At 49.6% G+C, this 18072-nt stretch overlaps 1 protein-coding gene across 5 annotated transcripts in view; it reads left to right on the top strand.

Moving 5' to 3' along the window:
• The window catches only part of NEXMIF (neurite extension and migration factor), a 164562-nt gene that overhangs the window by 108306 nt on the left and 38184 nt on the right, over positions 1–18072 (top strand). For all 5 annotated transcript variants that reach the window (XR_005259900.1, XM_038164769.1, XM_038164767.1 and 2 more), the window contains exon 2: positions 1002–1136. The gene's annotated coding sequence lies outside the window, so the exon portion shown is untranslated. The remainder of the gene's footprint in view (positions 1–1001; positions 1137–18072) is intronic.

Genomic DNA, 18072 nt, shown 5'->3' with positions numbered 1-18072 from the left:
TTTTCAGTGTTTGGGCTGGGACTCGTGGTGCTGGAGGTGCCAGTTGCATACAGAGGATGGGAGAGTTGCCATGAGGAAAATTATAGCATGGAAGTCCATTCCTCTCATTCCTCACCTCCCTTGTTTTTCTCAGCTACAATCAAAGGATATTTTAAGGATCCCAGGCTGCCATGTTCGATGGGCAGTGATCTGGGGGGTGCCCCAAGCCTTAAGGAGGCTGCAGAGGAGCAGGGTGTGGGGAGAGGTGTAGGAGTAAATGGGATGGCAGGAATTCAACCCTGGCACCGTGTCAAAGGCAGCGAGCCCTGCTCGGAGCAGCTGCGTTCCCCGGGACTGCGGGAAGCCAAATGGTTTGTTTGTCTGTTTACATGGATATGTGGGGCTGTGTAGGGGAAAACCACTTAGCAGAAATTCTGCTATTAAAGCAGATGGTGGGAGATTAATCTGGTTTTTAGGGGGGTACTTGCTGCTACGATGACCACGTTATTAATTCCTTCCCGTGCTAGGAGTCCTTCCATCGATGCAGGGCATGGGGGAATTGTGTTTCCTGAAGCTCTCTCTTGGCTCCTTCCTCCCTTCCTCACAAGCTGATGTGGTATTTTGGGAAGCAGAGGAGCGTTTTGTCAGGGTTGTTGTTGCAGTTTCTCTACCCGTGCTCCTTGCATGCTGTCCTCTGCTCCAGCCCTTTCCAGTGCTCCCGTGGCAGTTCCAGCTGCCTCCTGGCCCTCCTGCAGACCAGCAGCAGCCCCTTTGCTGCTGCTCAAACGCTGGTTGTTAGCCTAGATTTCCTTTTTTCCCTTCCATTTTAGAAATTGCTCTTTTTTCCCCCCTGCCGTATCACTGACAGCCGCATTCTCCTTGACAGTTGTGATATTTGTATGTGTGCATAAAAACAGTAGGAAGCATTTATGTAGGTGTCACTAATTTAATTTAATATAATCTGATCTGTATGTATAGGGGAGGACTGCTCTGTGCTGAAAATGCTTCTCTTTATTTTACAGTCTCCATCGTCATCAAATACAACTCCTGTCATTCTCCTCTTCCATTCACCTACCCAAAGACCAAATCTGGAAATAGTAACCAAAAGAGAAGCCCACGTCACGCACAGAGCAGGGAAAGGTTGAAATAATTGAAGGGTAAGTGATTTTTTTTTCACTCTTATTCTGTGTGTAAAGCTACAATAGGAAGTGCAAGACTGTGTAAAGAAGCTGTTAAGCACACACACAGCTGCTCTGCGTGCAAAGTGGAAAAAATGACTGAAATGCTGCTTTGCTGATTAAAGCAAGGTGAGAAAGTGCCCGGGAGGGGCAGTTTGGAGTGTTGGTGCTGGTTCTGCTCGCCCTGGATCCGTGTCTGCTCCTGCCTGGGGGAAGCAGAGGCTCTGCGCGGGTTGGCGTGGCTGTGGCTGGTCTGAAGGAGCTCCCCAGCTGGGAGGGAGCCGGGATATCGGAGCCTCCCGCTGCTGAAGAGCTCTTGTGTCATTTCCTTCTCTCTTCCCCACTTCAAACCCCTCTCAGCTGGGGTGGTGAGCTGTGTGCATGGGGCAGGATGTTTTGCCTTGCTGCTGCTCTCTGCAGTCCCTCAGCTCCGGGAGCCTTTCCTGGAGGGCGAGCTGGCGGTGCCTGTGCCAGGATTTTCCGAAGGGAAGCGTTGCTGGGGGCTGGAGGAGGCACAAACTGACTGGCAGAGCCAGGAGGCCTCTCCCTGGAAGTGTTTGCCTCCAGGCTTTCCTTTTGCTGCGAGGGTGGTGGATGAGATAGGAGGAGATGGAAAATCAGCTTTGGTGAAATCCAGAACCCTGGCTGAAGCAGTAGTGAGCTCCAAATGCTGGGGAGCTCGTTTTCCCACCCCATTCCCAGCTCTGTGCTTGCATATATTGTATTTCCACACATGCTCTGGTGTAGATGGACAGGGATACGCCTTCGCTTGCATTTGAGAACTTCTCTTTAAACATCTGGGTTTTCTGGTTTATTGCTGTTGTGGGTTTGTTGTTTTTTTTTGGTTTTTTTTACCCCTGCAATGTTTGTTCATGCAAAATTCATATCTGGGAAGGGCATCTTAAATCCCTGCTTCTGAGTCGAAAAGGGAAAGCATGGAAGTGAAAAGAGAGATTGTATCGTTTAAGAAATATGATTCATGAATTAATCCTCGTCTGCTCCACCATCTGTGGCGTGTGTTTCAACACAGAAATCCTGGGTTATATCTCTTTAAAAAGCTTTCTTCTTGCTGATTGCCTGAGTTTGCTGCAGCTCTAACGGGGAATATGCTTCTTTTTAGGGAGAGAGTGGGGGGATTTATTCACAGCCTGGCTGGGTGCCCCCACCTGTGTCCAAGCTGTAGGTCAGCTGGACCAACCAGCTGAGGAGGCTGCAGAGCTCTGTTTTGGGAGGCGCCAGCTCTCTGTGAAATGCCATGAGCCTGGTGTGTAAGCAAAGCTTGTGCATGGCTGTTTTTGCTGTGGAATTGTGGCTGGATCTCTGGAGCAAGAGATGGGCAGCGATGGCAGGAGGTGCAGGAACCTGTGGAGATCCTTCTGAAAAAGAAGAGACTCTTTCTGAAATAGGCTGGAGCTCCAGAAAATAAAGCACTGAGGTAGTTCCCATCCTCTCCTTTCTGGTGATCATTTTGTGATTTCTTTGTAGATAAAGAGAGAGGGGAGTTTTCCCATCTTGGTCCCAAAAAGAACCTGCCATGCTTTGTGCTTCCAGGAGAAATGGGGGATGAGGGACACAGGGAGTTTTGGGGGTGACCTTTTTCTGATTTGACTCTTTGAATTGTTTCCCAGATTTTTGCAGGGAACAACTTTCCTTTTTAAACATATTTCTCAGGTTCCTCTTCCTGAAGCAGATCAGACCCATGATGGCCGAGCCCTTTTCATCCTTCCTGGACAGAGTCCCTGAGCAGGACAGTTTCAATGCTGCATCCACCATCAGGGCCTTTCCTGGATTGCTCCTTTTCCTGGGTATGGGATTTGCCCCATCCCTTTTCTCCCATGCCTCGTGTACTGGTAAAAGCTGGAGTGCTTTCCCTGTTGTTCTGGAGGGGGATTTGAGCTGCTGGAGGTGGTGGATGTTGGGTGGCCTTGCCACAGCTCACGGTGGCCCCAGCCCGTGGCTTGGTGATGCTCCCAGGTGGCCACAGCCCCTCCTGTGCCAGTGCCACTGGTGTGAGCACAGCCCTGGCTGGACCTGCTGGTGCTGATGGATGGAGGTGATGCAGGAGCTGAGGCCCTCAGTGAAATACTGTGGGTTTATTGCCTTCCCATCCATCCTGTTTTCACGCCTCTCTGCCTCCCTGACTCACTGCCATCCAGCCTTGCCTTGCAGTTCCCGTTTGCTCTGGGAACACCCACTGGACAAGGCTGGAGCAAAGCCCTGATGCTTCCCATTGCCTTGGGAGCTTCTTTTCTAATTGAACAGCTAAAGCCAGGATGGGAAAGGAAGATGCCTTTTTTCAGAAGCAGCAATAAAGTGTTAAAAGGAAGGAGGATGTGGGGGATGCTCTGTCCTATGTCCACGTGCTGAGCCCATTGAGGCTCTTCCGTGGTCCCTGAGAAATGCTTTCCCATTCCCTCCATTATCACAAATCCCTTTCTGCCCACTCACCAGGGAACCCTTGGATGCACAGGTGCTTTGTGACACAAAAAGTCAATTCCACAAGCATCCAGAATCCCAGCACTGCCATAAATAGCTGTGTCTGCAGGGAAAAGGGTGTCAGCAGTGCTTCAGCAAATGTTCAGCCCAGATTGGAATTAGGCTGAAGTGCATCCCTGTCCCAGGGACAGGGCCCAGGGAAGGGCTGGAGCTGTGCCAGGCAGGGTTAGGTTGGGTATCAGGGAAGGGTTCTTCCCCCAGAGGGTGCTGGGCACTGCCCAGGCTCCCCAGGGAATGGTCCCAAGGCTGCCAGAGCTGCAGGAGGGTTGGGATACCACTCCACGGGACAGGATGGGATTGTGTCCAGTGCAGGAGTTGGATTCAATGATCTTGTTGTCCCTTCCAGCTCAGGATCTTCCATGTTTCTGTGGCACACCCCTGCATGGAAAATGCTGGTGTGAATACAGGCCAGATGGGTTCCTGGCCCTGTCCATCTCACCCATACTGACACACCTGGGCATTCACAGATTTTGCCAGTAACTTGCTCATTCCTTGTGTGCCTTTACAGTATTTCACCATTTTGTTCATTTCTTCATTGCCTCAATCATTTTTGTTTGGTGAGAGTTTCTGAGCTTGTTTGCCATCCTTTACCTGCCCCATGCTAGTCTGGGAAGCAGAGATGGTTTCCTGGGTGCTCTCCTGCAAACCTCCACCCCGTCAGGTGTGTGCTGGTCCCTCCTGTGCCAGCTGATGCTGGTAATCACTTTTCCAAAGTCTCCACAAAACAAGGGTTATGGGCTTTGTGCCTGGAGAATGTCCTGTGTTTACCAGTGTTGGCATTTTTTGAATACTTTGAGCTCCCACAGAAGCTTTGCTGCTAAAAAATCCCCACCAAACCAACAAATTCTATCAGAAATGGGAAGCAGAAGCAGTCCAGGCAGATTCCATTAGCCACAGGTTTTACTTTCTGTTTTAAACTTTTATTAAAATCGGCAGCTTTTATTTAAAGTAAAAAAAAAAAAAAAAAAAAACCAAAAAAAACCATATTTATGCTCACCTTTATTTCCACCACAGTGGGGGGTTATAAATGAGGGGTCTGGCTCCTCAGCCCCATATCTTCCCCCCTCTGCAGGGTCCCCTCTGATCACAGAGCGTCCCCTGGCAGGGTGACAATGCTGGGGCAGAGCACATGTGACTTTCCTCCGAGGTTTCTTGTGGACAAAGAAAGGAGAAGCATTGATTCCCCATCAATTCTTTAGGACCCCAGTGAAACAGCTGCTTGTTTCTCCTAAACAATTATGCCAAGACGGAAATTGGCTGGTGTCTGTATGGACTTTCTGGATGGGGAAAATTAAGCAGTAATAGCTGGAAAAATAATATGGGCTATGAGATAATAGATGCCTGAGGGATAAAATTAAGCAGTATTTTACAACGAAGGAAGAGGGTTTGGCAATAAATCGTTTGCCTTTGACTTCCTTTTGTTTGCCAGAGGACTGATGTTTGGAAGAGGTTGTCCTGGGCTCTATTTTCCAAGCAGATGTAGGAAAATAGTGAAGGTATGGAGGATTTTCAGTCCCTCCCAGGAGGCTGGTGCCAGGCTGGGGTGCAGCTCACCCTGCCAGCACTGCCTGTGTGTCAGATGTGACAGTGATGTGACACTGGGGCTGTTGTGGGAAATCCCAGCCTTGCAGGGGGGTGTTTAGAAGAGAATAGCAAGGTTTACCAAACAAAATGGGAACAGGATTGGGTTTAAATGCCATGGGGAGCATAGAAAGCCCAGGAAGGGGCGGTGGCATGTTGAGCACCCCAGCAGGACCCAGTGGAGGTGATTCCCACTCACCCTGGGTGCTGTGCTGTGCAGAAGCCCCTTCCCAGTAATGCCATGACAGTGGGGTTTGGTTTTATTCTGCCGTCTCTCCACGATGTGCTTTTCTGTAACAGCTCCATGAGCTGCGGGCTGAGGAGGTCATTTGGAAATCCTCTTTTCTCCATTTCAGGTGCCTCCTCAGGGTACCACCGTGCCTTTCACTTGTGCCCAGGGAATGTGCCAGGGCGGGCTGGGAAAACGCCGTGGTTGCCTCCTGGTGCCAGTGGGGGCATCCTGGGGAGTGCAGGACTCTCTCTGCTCCAGGGGCACCATCGTGGGCAGGGCTTGTTCCTCATCACTTTGCGTGCAATGAAAGCACAGTCCAAACAGAGCTGCAGCCCCTAATCCCACCTTCCCAGGGATGGGTTTGGGTGCAGCAGGTCGAGATACAAGGTCCCAGCTCTGGGGGCTTCTAATTTCACAGATCTCAGGGAAAGCCTCCCTGCCAGTGGGGGGATTTCCTCAGAGTGGATGGGTCTCAGGAGAGTTCAGAGTCCTGGCTGTCCCCACGAGCTGAGGGGGACTTGGGAACGCTCAGCACCTCTGCAAACGAGGCCGGCCTCTCTCGTGCATCCAGAATGGAATCATTAAGTCGCTGCGCATTGAGACTCTGCTTTTATTCATGGAGTGTAATGTGATTCGTTTGCCCTTTTGCTCTCGTGTTGAGAAGGCCATCATCTCGTATGCATGGCTGGCTGCAGGCACAGCTCTGCTTAGTTATTATTTTTAGGGGTTTTGGCTGGGAGGGAACAGATATTTTCATCATGTGCAGAGTGGCTGCAGAGCTGAGTGGCCACAAATCTGGTGCTCTCCCAGCCCTGGTGGGGAGCATTTAGCTGAGCTCAGCTCTGCTTCTCCAAACCTCCTGGTGAGGATCCTTTCTCCTGCTCCAGCCCCTCGTGCCAGGGCAGTGCTGGAGCCCCTGCACCTCATCCAGGGCAGTGCTGGAGGCAGGAGGGGCACGCTGGGGGAGCAGCACCCTTGGGTGTCCTGGTCACACCCAGTCCCCACCAGCTCCTTGCAGAGGGGGGTTAAGCTGTTTACTGGGTTAAGCTTTCTACTGGGGAACCCAAACCCCAGGCTTATGGATGTGGCACAGGATCCTGTGGTAGATGTAGGGTGGGACCTTGCTCTGCCTGATGAACTGATTGAAAATGGGTGAAGGACACTGTGGGTGCTCGCTGCCGCAGGTGTCTTAGTGCAGCCAAGGAGGGAAATTATTCCTCCTTAGAGTTAAAAGAAAAAAAGGCACCAAGCAGGGCTAGAGCAAAGGGTACAAAAGGATGGACAAAATGCAATTTTTAAAATATGTTAGCATGGGAAGCATCAATTAAGCCACTAATTCCTAAAGAATATAAATGAGTAAATCAGTTGGAGTCGCTGCCTCTCATAGTTGGACGGGCCCGGAGCGTTTCCACTCTGCATGTCGGATCTGCACCTGCAAAACAAGTCAGAAATTCCCTCCCAGCCCTGGCTGTGGTGGCCAGTCCTTTTGAATCACAAAGCCCTGAACTCTGTCCTGCTGGCAGATTCCAAGTGGTCACCCTGCGTGGCCCAGTGACCATCTCCAAGTCCTCAGGTGACCCTGGGTTTCTGATGCTGCAGGGTCACAGCACAAGTGAAAATCAGTGAGATTGTAGAAGCAAAGGGCAGGAGGAGGGGAGTTAACTCCATGCGTTTCTTTTCTTTTTTGCCTTGTCCTCTTCTTCCTTTTATCTCTCCCAATACACTTCAGAGCCCAAATCCATGCTGGGAAGGACCCACAGAAAACAACATCAGAGGCACAGGCGAGGGGCAAGGCGTGAGCATAGTGCTTAAATTGATGATTTTCTTACACTTTGTCGATGGGGAGGCATAAAAGGAGGGGCAGGTGTGGATAAAGATAAGGGGATAGCATTTTCAGAAGAGCTTGGAGCCAGGAGCAGTTTGGGAAGGGGAGGTTTTTAGCCTCCAACGATTTGGGAAGACAAAAGAGGTGGAAGCAGGGAGGTAACAACGTCGACCTTCTCCGCTCTTTGTTTGCAAGAAATGCACAAATCGCTGCTGATACTGCCGAGTGCTTTCCTGCTGCTTTGTGGCTTGATTTGGAGCTGCAGCCCTTCCGAGCCTGGTTCCTGACTTCCAAAAAAACCCCTAAAAATCCAGAAACCCAAAGAAAACAACCAAACAAATCCCAGCCGACGGAATCGTAATCGTTCTCTCCGTGGTGCCCGCTGGGAGGACCAGGACACCAACACCTTCACCTTGCATCCAGCTTAGATCCTGGGTGGATTTGGTACAGATTAATGCATTTTGGAGCGTTCTAGAAAGGTCAGAAGCAGAGAAGAAGCTCTAGTAGCAGTGTAGCAACCAGCTGGCTGTGTTGGGTTTGATTTCAGTGCCATAGTAACACCAGGAGCCCTGGTGTCAGTACCGTGCCCACTGCATGCCAGTGCCCCCCTCTTTTTGTCAAGAGACAAGCCCATAAGAAGGTATTTTCTTCCTGAAGAATTTCTCTGAGGCAGTAATGGGCTTTTTGGAGGGTTTGGTGCTCGTACCCAGAGATGTAAGGTGGGTGATTTACAAGGCACTGTGCAAATGCCAAATTGTTAGGCAGAACTGCTGCTGATTTAGAAGGCAGTTAAAGCTCTGAATGTGCCAAGTGCCAGTAGAGTGTTTCTACAGATGGAATAACTGGAAATATTGGAGAGATTCCAAAGGTTTAATCAAATTCAACCAGGTTTTTTTCCCCTTTTTCTTTTTTTTTTTCTTTTTTTTTTTTTAACTGCAGAATTCTCTGAGGAATGCGGGTTGAAATAGTAGATTATTCCACTGCCTTTAGTACCGTGGGGGAGATTTTTACAGATGAATATAAAGCAAACACACAAGACTTTGAAGCAAACACATCAGTGGGTCTGTAAATGAGGGCTGGAGCAGCAATGCCCTGAAATGCTGGACCAGAGTAGGGAACATCTCAGATTTCCTGGCAGGAGGCTGCTTGGAAGCAGAACGATGGGTTTGCAGTCCCTCAGCACAAAGGGAAGTGGCAGCCACTGAGTCCCTGGTCCAGTTCTGCTGGACCCAGGCAGGTTTTGGTGGGATTCTGGGCATCCTCTCCATGCTCACAGTGCAGTGCTGGGACATGCATATGTTTCTGCACAGATGCCCACCTTCCTCTAGTCTTGTTGACAGCCTTTCCAAGGCTTCTTATTTAGCCAGACCATATGTGCTTGGGCATGGAGATAGTGGGATGTGGAAAGAGCAGCGCATTATCCTTGGGCTGCAAACACCATCAGGAGCAGTTCCCAGCAAATTCTGCTGGTGCAGAGATCCAGAGCTGCTGATCCTGCATTGCAGGGCACAGGGAGCCATCAGGGGCAATTCCTCTCCTCATTTGTCAAAACCAGGGTCCAGAAAGCCATTTCCCTTTGTTCCAGCCCCAAACCAGCTCTCACTGTCCACTCCTTGAATATTCATCCACAGCATGGATGGAGGCCACGGAGGAGAGGGGAAATGGTGTCTCCAGGTGAAGCTTTGCTGCTGAGGACCAAGCTGGGGAAGGGGTTGGAGATTTTTTCCATGGGTTTTTCCTTGTTGGTGCAGAAAATGAAGAGCCCATCCCCGTTTCTGGCAGCAGGGTGTTGTTTGGGGGTGAGGTGGCAGGGCCAGGGTGTGGCTGTGAGGAGTGGCTGTCCCAGGAGGGATGCTGGACAGCACTGGAGCTTTTACCTCACTGGGTGGGGGCTTTTTTCAGCAGAGTTTTTGGGTTTTGCAGATGGCCTGACTGGATCCATTAATTGTCATTTATTTATTCTTGTAAGAGGAGAAGTTTCCTGCTTTTCCTGGCGTGTTTGGTATTGATCCTCCCTGGAGTTGGGGACTGTCCCTTGGAGGCACTGCCATACTCCCGGCACAGACCCCATGTGGCTCTGAGCTGTGTTTCTCATGGAATAAATGGCTCCAAAGCCATTAGCCCCAGTGCCACAGTCTGCTGCTCCTGCTTTCCTGCCCCCACCTCCACCCTGCCATTGATCCAGCCTGCTCCCTGTTTGCTGCAGTCAGGGCTGCCTCTGCTGCTGCGCACAAATTGCCTTAAAATTGAATTGCAATGGTTCAAACCATTTCATAAACATTCCCTCCCCTTCCTGATCCTGGCCACTGTGCCAGCCAGAGTTGGAGCTTTCATGTGATTTTACCTGGCTGGGGGGTGGGGCAAGATTCCCAGTTTTATGGGTGTGTTTGTGTGGGTTTTTTTTTTTTAAAGTCAGTGTAAAAATTAAAGCTGATGTGGTTATAGGAATCAGGTCCCTGAAGAAGCTGTTGTCTATCTATGGATCTGTGTCCTTGGTGGTGTATCCTGCTCAAAGGATGTCCTGGTGTGCCTCAGCTCCTCTTGGCTTTGCTGGGACTGGGATTCTCTCTGTGCCATGTGCCACCAGCCCCTCTGAGATGAGAGCTCTGGTGCTTGTGCTGCCGTGCTGGGCAGTGCTCTGGCAGCTTCGAGGCACCAGGATCATTGTTTTCCTGCTGATGAGGTTGGATCTGACCAGAGGCAGTGGGGAGATGTGGGGTAGTGGTATTTTGGGGGTGTTTAACTGGTCTAACACCCCGGGGTACAGCAGGTCCGCAGCAGGATGATGATGATGCCTGGGATTTTGGAGCACATCCCTCCAAAGCACCTGGGGGCTGCAGGGAGCAGGTGAGCCCCTGCTCACCTCTGTGGAGCTGAGGAGATGTGCTCACCTACTGAGGTGTAGATGCCTCTGCCTGGGGCTGCACGAGCACTCTGAGGCAGTGACACAGGAACTCTCTGTGTCAGACACTTCCAAACACAGCTGTGCTGGTGCCAAAAACCTTTTGTAAGGACTGTGGAAAGAAGGCTTGGAAATAAGAAATGGCTTTGCAGGTAGTTTTAAGTGTCACCCCAAAAAGGTGTGTTTGTACAAAAGGTGGCACAGTGCTCCCAGCAGCTGGTGGTGTTCCATTGTCCCTCATTCAGCACCCATCCCTCCAAACTCCTCTCCATGCCAGATACTCTCACAAGAGCCCTTCTGCAGCAATGTTTATCTCAAGTGCTGCTATATCAGGATCCATCGATCTTGTCACGAGATCATCTGCACCCAGTGGAAGCTCTGAGGGTGGAAAAATGACACGAGCTCTCTGCTCCTCTGGGCGTGCTCTTGGTGCTGCTGAGAGGCTGGATTAGGGTGGGACTGCTTGGATCTTCCTTGTGGGGTGTGACCCATCCCAGAGCATCCCCATCGTCCCCATCGTGGAGGGCCCAGCCCAAGGTGATCATCTGTCTCCAGGAGGTGACAGGGGCCAGCTGAGTCTCAGTCCTCTGGCACCCTCTTAGCCCGTTTGCAGATCCTTGTGGAAATCTGCCTGAATCCAGCCTTCTCCTGGGATTCCTCCTTCCTGCCCTTGCCCAAGGGCTCTTGGTCCTGCAGTCTCTGGAACACCCCTTGCACGTCCTGGAGAATATCCTGGCTGGGCCTTCCAACACTTGGAAGTTTCCTTTTGTGTTACACTGGAAGCTGTTTGAGCAAGCTCCTGCAGGAGTATTTCCCATGCCTCCAGATCCTCCCTCAACTCTCCTCTGACATTGTGTGCAGGAGGTGATGGTGTGGAAGGGCAGCAGACACGTCTGGCACTTGAAGCCTCCTTGTGCCCTCACCCTGTCACCTCTGTGCCTGTTGTGACTCCTCCACCCTTGTCTTGGTGGCAAACATGGTGCTGTTGCATCCAGTCAATTTTTCTGTGTCATGGCATCTGTACATGGCTTCTGCTTTGGGTATTTCGTGTATAATAATGATTATAAGAAATCAGTGTGGCTGATGGTGGTGAGGCCCTGGCCCAGAGCAGCTGGGGCTGCCCCTGGATCCCTGGCAGTGTCCAAGGCCAGTTTGGACAGGGCTTGGAGCAGCCTGGGACAGGGAAAGGTGTCCCTGCCCATGGCAGGGGGATGGAATAAGATGTTCCTTAAGGTCCCTGCCAACCCAAGCAATGCTTTAAGTCTTACTGACAGCCCTGAAACTCACCCAGAGAACCCAAAACCCGTGGTGCAAATTTATTTGCACATTTTAGTTCAGACAGGGCCACCTTCGAGTGCAGACAGCAATTTCGGTTTCTGTGGGTGTTGTCATTCCTGTTGTCCTGTCAGGCAGGAGGTGGCTGTGCTGTCAGGCTCAAAGCAGGCTCAGCAATAAACCTTGTCAGGAAATCCTTGGTTTACTCCTGCTCTGGGGCCAGATTGGAACTGGAGGTGAGGTGTGCTGCCAACATGTTGTGTTCCCAGCCCTTCTCATTCTCAAACTCTTCCTTTACATCTTTTTTGAAATGTTATTACCCCTGGAGCCTGATTCCCTCTCTTCTCCCAAGAAAAAGAGAGGGAGATTTGCCTGGACAACGCCGTGTGTCCGTGTTTTACAGCCCTGACCGCGTGTGCCACAACCAGGTGCCACCCCAGGTCTGCTGAGGTTGGCTTGGCTGTGTCATCCTGCCCTTGCTGGAGAGGACAGGACAGGACAGGACAGGACAGGACAGGGGGTGACACGAGGTACAGCCTGAAGCCCCTCTCCTGAGGGGCCTCTGAACTCAGGCAAACTGTGTGCTCCCCATTGAGGTTTTCAAAGGAGAGAGGTGGAGTCCCACCCCAAAATGAGATTATAAACCAGAATCTCCTCTTCTGGGACAAGTGCCCCAAGGAACAATGTTTTGAGGCTCTCTCAGGTTTTCCTCTTGTTTTCAGATGGAACAGAAGGAAGTAGAGAAAACATGAACTCTCTTCCACTCAGTAGGGATTTTTTGTCAGCTCCTGGTGGTTGTTCCCCTGCCTTGCAGCTGACAGGAGGCACTGGGATGTCCCTGGAGCCATCACCCACCTGGGACCTGCTTCTGCTCTTCCCTTCTTCCCTTCCCACAGCACCCAGGCCTCATCCTGTGACTCTTGGCCAGACAAGGAATTTAGTATTCAGGAAGTTGGGAAGTTTGACTGTCCTTGGTCTAATTAGTTCCTTAAGCACAGGGGAGCTCAGATCACAGTTCAAATGGCTGTAATTTGAGTGAGCTTGAGACAATAGGAGAGGATTAAGTAGCAAAATTGTGTCTATTACTTTGGCCAAAAAAAAGGAATAACTATTCAATTTGAGTAGAATATATAATTTTCTGAGCATGAGGGTTAGGTATTAATGTGGGCTTGGCAGAGTTCATCATTTGTAAGACTGCACTGAGAGTTCTTCACGTGCTGAGATTTGAGATCAAGGCTGGAAGTCAAGCACAACTTTCTGCAAATTCTCCTCTGAACAAATAATTGGCCTCAACAAAGAGGTGACTGGGGAAGATTTAATTGCTTATTTTTGTAGGAGGTTCTCCTAAATGGTCTTCTGGTATTAAACCCTGTGGATATCTATAAAATTTTGGAGGTGGCTTTTCTTAGAGAGGAGCCCTGCAAGCATCTGCCTCCCTTTCCCAGGCTAAGAGCTCCCCTGAAGGGGATCCATCTCCAGGGGTCTCTCCCCTCAAAAGGGCGTGGTAGAAACACAAAAGCCCAAACACCCCGGGGATTCAAAACAATGCAACCTGGAGTGAAAGCCTAGCTTTTCCCATCTCTGCTGGCAGCAGATGTTGGAATCCAGGTGTTGTGCACCAGAGGGCTGCAGCAGCCGCGGCCCCGCGCATGTGCTGCGTCCCTGGGAGTCCTAAGTGGTGTTTTCATGCTTTTAGTGGTATTGTGCAAGGCATGGCTGAGGGACAAAATCATTCTTTGCCCATCTAGAACGGGTAAATGGTGTATTTTATTTTATTTTTTCTTCTTTTTTAATACTGTGTGCCTGCATCTGTTCCGATAGGGGAAAAACAATGCTAATTGGAACACTGGAAGGGGTTTGGAATGAACGAGAACAAACATTACCAGGCTGAGAAATTTAAAGGGAAATTAGTCAAAATATCTGAGTTTAAGGACTTCCAGGAGCGGTTTTGGTTGGCTTAAACTTGAGCATGGTGAGAATAAAAGGCCTTTGATGGCTGATTTTTGTGTTAGCTGAACTCGTAGGGCAGTGTGAGAGCATGGGTTGGGTCATGGAATTATTTTGATTGGAAAATCCCTTTAAGATCTTTGAGTCCAGCCATTCCTCCAGCACTGCCAAGGCCACCTCTGACCCATGTCCCCAAGTGCCACATCCACATGGCTTTAAATCCCTCCAGGGGTGGGCACTCCACCACTGCCCTGGGCAGCTGTGCCAGGGCTGGACAACCCTCTGGGGGGAGAAATTTTCCCTGTTATCCAAACTAAACCTCCCCTGGCACACCTTGCGGGCAGGGATGTCCTGCTACTGCTTTTATTTTCCTGTAAAGAAATCAGGTTTAGCATTTCACAGATAATGCAGGAAAACCACCCAGTTTTGTCTTTCTTGCTGTCCCACTGCTGTCTGTGACCTGTGAGGGGTTCAGAAGGTGTTGGATCAGCAAATCTCTGCTGGAACCAGGTCCTTCCCAAGCCAGCCATGATTGCAGGGAGCATTAAATGGGGCTCTTTTTGCTGTAGGTACTTGTGCTGCACTGGGGAATGTGCTGAGGTACCAGGCAGCTTTGGCTGTATTTTCTGCATGGATAAAGAGGTTCCTGCACAGGCATACTTAGGATTTATAAAGCTTTTGGCTGAGAATTTGCTGTGCAGGGCAGAGGGACACAGAGACACCCTAATGCTGCCTCCAGCCTCCTTTGAAGCCTGGGCAGAGGTCATGTTTACTGGTGGTTTTTTAATTTTGGCTTATTTCTTCAGGTCTGCCCTCTTTTTTCTCCTCTAACCTGAAGCCTTGTGCTTGCTTTGTTCTCCTGCTGGCCACCTTTAAATCAACCAGGGAACGATGCGTTGGCTTCACCAGCATTTCATTTATTCCTCCTGTGTTGGCTTCTTTGCTTGAAACCTCTCAGTAGGCAAGGGGTTAAACAGCATCCTTATGGTTCTTCCAGTTACCCCATCAGGACTGTTTAAAAATTAGCTTCTCCCCACTTACTGCACTATAATTAGGATCCAGGAGTTGTGGGGAATGATTTCACAAAGTGACTTGGTGTACTCGCCCGTGCACCCCAGGGAGCCAGGCAATTATGCATACATAATTCCACTCTTTGAATATTTTCTCTTTCTCTGCATAATTTCTCTCTATTCATCTTTCCAGTGTCCTTCTGAGATAAACTTAGAAGTCTCAGCTTTCAGAATTTAAAAAAAGCTCCTGTGCCTGCATGTGCACTATTTGCATTTGAGCCAGCAGCCGTTCTGCAGGGGAGAGGCCGGCGAGGAGGGCACGGACCTGGGGAGGGAGGCAGGAGAATCCCTCCAGTGCTTCTGGACAAGGGTCAGACAGAGGCTGGGAGCCACGGAATAGAATCACAGAATTGTTCAGGGTGGAAAAGCCCTCTCGGATGGAGTCCAGCCACTCCCTCAGCACTGCCAAGGCCACCGCTGACCTGTGTCCCCAAGTGCCACATCCACATGAAATCCCTCCAGGGATGGGGACTCCTCCACTGCCCTGGGCAGCTGTAAGGGGGCTGGCCAAACCTTTGGGCAAAGAAATTTCTCCTAAAATCCAATCTAAACCTCAACAAAAGATTATGGCTTTGAGTAGCATGATCTAGTGAAAGATGCCCCTGCTCACAGCTGGGGGTTTGGTTGGGATGATTTTTAGGAGGTTCCCCCCAGGGATATTTTGGAGCTGCCCCTTTCAGGGGTGTGTTTTGGTTTCATGCCCTGTGTGTGCTGTTCTCAGGGAATTCATTGCAGCCTGGCAGGGAAGCACAAGTGACTGCAGCATCTTCCCCCTGCTCCAGTCAGTTTATCTCTATAAACTTGCTGTTGACATGATGCAATTTCTCCTGGTTGCAGTGTAGCTGTAGAGCAGCAAAGTTGTGATAAAAGACAACTTGTTGAAGGGATTCTTTGTCATACTCATGATTCATCTACAATTCCTTTTTTTCCCTGGCCAGGAGTGTGGTGGTGCTTTGCAATTATCCCTGCATTTGATGCCTGTTCATTCTTCCTCCCCCCCCGCCTTCCTTCCTGATTCAAGTTCCCAATTCATTCTCTCTTCCTTTTAGCTTCTTCTCCCTTTTTTTCTATTTTATCCACCACCTTCTCAAGGCACTGAAGCTGTAAGTGCTTCACTGTGGTCTGAGGGAAGGCTACTGTTCTACTTCCCAAAGAAAGCTCATTGTGTAGTGCCCTGAAAAATGGTTTAAACAACACAAGGGAATAAAGGCACCACATTGCTCTGGAAGTTTTTCTTTTCTTTTCCTTTTTTATTTTTTATTTTTTAAGGAATAATACATAAGCTGCTAGGAGAGGGCAGAAATGTCTCCTGCTTCTCTCTGGTTGTGCCTGTCAGGCTGTGAAATTCTAAGGAAACCTGTGTTTTTACATGGGAGCTTGAAAGCTGGACACCCCACCTCCAAACCTTTGCTGTTCTCGGCATTATCCTCATAAGCCTAACAAAAAAAATCCTCAGATTGTTCCCAAACAGCACAGAATCAAAGCTTACAAGGCAGTAGTGTAATTACTTGCTTTCTTTTTTGGTGCCAGTTTATTGCCATCTTATGTAAGACACTCCAGCACGTTCAAAGGGGCTTTTTAGCAGTGAGAGCTCAGTGATTCCACTCTCAGCAGAGTTACTGGGGGCTGGCAGCTGCACAGGGATGGGTTTGGATCCTGGCTCCAGCTCTGCAAGTGGACAGAGGCCCTGGATGTGCCAGAGCCATCCCTGCTGGACCCAGCCCTGCTGGATCCCTCTCAGCCCCCCAGCCCCTGGTACACGCTGGACCCAGCTGCAGCACCTCACCCCTGGTACATCCATCCCTTCTTGGCCAAAAAGGCTTTCAGGCACCATTTCAGATTTATTTAGTCAGTTAGTCAGGTGTGTGCATGGGGCTTTTTAAACTAAAAATATTTTAAATATTATATTATACATATATTTATATATTTAATATTTTATATATAAAATACATGTATATATGTATTTTATTTACACACTATATGTCTATTGCATATTTATTTATATTATGTATTTAGAAGTTGCATAAAATTAATGACACCTTAAGGAAATTGTTAGGATAATTATTATGACTGTTACTATTGCCATTATCATCATCATCCCTATTCTCTTCCCTCCTCATCATTGTCATTATCACCACCATTCCTGGTGTTTCCCTGCTGGCAGAACCTCACCCAGATGTGCTGCTGAGCCCTGGGGTGGTGAGGAGTGATCCCTGTCTGTCCCAGGTCAGGGAGTGCAGGGCAGTGCTGCCTCCTGGTTTAACATCAGGATCTTCATCCACAGGGATTGCCCCTGTGAGCCTTCTCCTTTGCCCAGCTCATGGTGGAAAGAGGGAATTTTGGGGGGGAATTTTGTCAGCCCATCTCTGCTCAGCATGGCCACTATGACATCACACTGTCGACATAAAAGGAACTTGAAATTCAGTTCTCTTTTCACCACTGATGGATGTGGACAGTGAATATCCACCGGTCCCACTTCCACCTTTGGTTACTTCTCCAGAGATTTCTTTCCCACTCATACTGCTGAGGGAGCTGGAAAGGGACTCAGCCTGGGGAAGAGGGGGATTGGGGGGGACCTTGTGGCTCTGCACAACTCCCTGACAGGAGGGGACAGCCAGGGGGGTCGGGCTCTGCTCCAGGGAACAGGGACAGGAGGAGAGGGAACGGCCTCAGGCTGGGCCAGGGGAAGCTTAGACTGGATACTGAGGAAAATTTCTCCATGGAAAGGACTGCCCAGCCCTGGCATGAGCTGTCCAGGGCCGTGGTGGAATCATTGTCCCTGAGGGGATTTCAGAGCTGTGTAGATGTGACACTTGGGGACATGGGGTGATGGTGGCCTTGGCAGTGCTGTGGGAATGGACTCAAAGATCTCAGAGGGCTTTTCCTTCCTTAGCAATTCCATGATTCTCTGATTTTATGGCTTCAAACAATGATGCAAATTTGGTGCGACTTAAACACAGAAGAGAGAAGTTCAAACAAAATAGCTCTTTAATTGAAGCTAATAAAGAGGAAATGTTTATTTTGCTCATATCTGTGTTGTGCTTTTCTTAAGCCTTAAGCTGCACCGAAATCTACTTGTGTTTCCATGTGAACATTTATTCCTGTTTCTGTTTGTGCTCCGCTTCCCCAAAACACAGGCAGGGTGCAAAGGTAGGAATGTTCCTGCCTAGCAAAGCCACTTTTGTGGAGTGAAATGCAAATGTTGTTTTGTTTCCAGTAGTGCTGCAGCCAGTGGTGATTATTTTAATAATAACACCCAGAAGGAAAGTCACCCTTGGTCCATACAGTGTGTGAGTGTCAGCTCTAAAGACAGCAGCAGAAAATTGGGAAGTGATGGAGAGTTTGTGGCTTGGTAGGGGGGAAACTCAAGGTGGATTTACTGCAGTCTCAGCCATCTCTGTCACCAGCCCATGGAAGCAGGTGACAGACACTGCCCAGGAGCCACAGAGTTGTTGTTATGATCTAAACTGCACAGAGATACCATGAGCTGAATTTCTGTGATTTCTCCTGCTTTTCACCACGGATTCTCCAGCAGGACTCTGGCAATGCTCAACTTTGTGGAGTTGAGACAGGCTCTTCCTGGTGAA

Source organism: Motacilla alba, chromosome 4A (genome assembly GCF_015832195.1).
Source record: "Motacilla alba alba isolate MOTALB_02 chromosome 4A, Motacilla_alba_V1.0_pri, whole genome shotgun sequence".
In the NCBI taxonomy this organism is placed as follows: domain Eukaryota; kingdom Metazoa; phylum Chordata; class Aves; order Passeriformes; family Motacillidae; genus Motacilla; species Motacilla alba.
The sequence above is the reverse complement of the archived record's forward strand: the minus strand, read 5'-3'. Positions and strand labels throughout refer to the sequence as shown.